Genomic DNA, 1,144 nt, shown 5'->3' with positions numbered 1-1,144 from the left:
GATTTGCCTTCTGAGCCGTTCTGCAGCAGCTGGAGTCTCTCTTATGCTTATTTTTCTGTCTATTTTCTTTCAGACAGTAGGCTAGTGATCTTTTGTATATTCTACTAGATTGCCCACATACTTATGACACCAGGTCTTGGCACACACACTAGTACACTTATAATTTTGGTATTGTATACATGATTACGGCTTGTATTCATTGCTTCAGTTCAACTTTGTTTCATTGGTAAATTTCTAAATCTTTTAACAAATGAAGAATTTTTATCCACTTTGTAATTTATTTAAATGGAAATCACTAGTTTGATCAGTGTTGGCTTGCCTAGCAATGATGTTGGGCGCCATCCTGGCCTAGGATGGAATTGGGTCGTGACACTCATTTTCCACTTCGTAATGCATTAATAGATCATTTATGGGAGCATGCTAGAGGTGAAAGTTGAACATTTAAGTAGTATTTAAACAAAATTTTAACTTACATGTAATATGTACTAAATTATTTTGTATCTCAATAATTACACTTTTATTTGAATTACCCATTAAAACGCATAATCTACAGTGTTTACATACAAATTATATTATTTAAAAAATTTTGATATAAAATAAATTTATTTTAAACGGTTATACAAGAAAAAAATATGAATTATATGGAATGAATATGTAAAAAAGAAAAAAATATATATATGATTTGTTTATTGGAAATAAGAAAATAAAATTTAAATAAAAGATAGAAATATTTTTTTGGGAGTAGAAAAATAAAGTAATGGTTAGAGTTTGTTTACTCCATTTTGGAGTAGAGATTTGGAATAAAGGGTTGGAAATACCCTCAGACCTGTTTTTAGCAGCAAGGGTTGGTGAATAATCGGAACATTGCAAGTCCTGTTTGGTTTCTGCAAAGAGGAGTAAGGATTGCTTAATCAGGGGCGAAGCCACCTTTTACAAAGGGTGGTCAACCGGTCACCTTTTATCAAAATATTATAAAAAAATTATACTATGTATATAAGTAAAATATTAATTTTAAATATATAAAATATATATTAAACAGCCTTTGTCGGAAATTTTTGGTCTGAATACCCTTGAAACTTTTTTGGCTTCGTCACTACGCTTAACGACCATGTAAATCCTTTGGCAGGAAAACGTATGGAGTTCG

Source organism: Nicotiana attenuata, unplaced genomic scaffold (assembly GCF_001879085.1).
Source record: "Nicotiana attenuata strain UT unplaced genomic scaffold, NIATTr2, whole genome shotgun sequence".
Classification (NCBI taxonomy): domain Eukaryota; kingdom Viridiplantae; phylum Streptophyta; class Magnoliopsida; order Solanales; family Solanaceae; genus Nicotiana; species Nicotiana attenuata.
The sequence above is the reverse complement of the archived record's forward strand: the minus strand, read 5'-3'. Positions refer to the sequence as shown.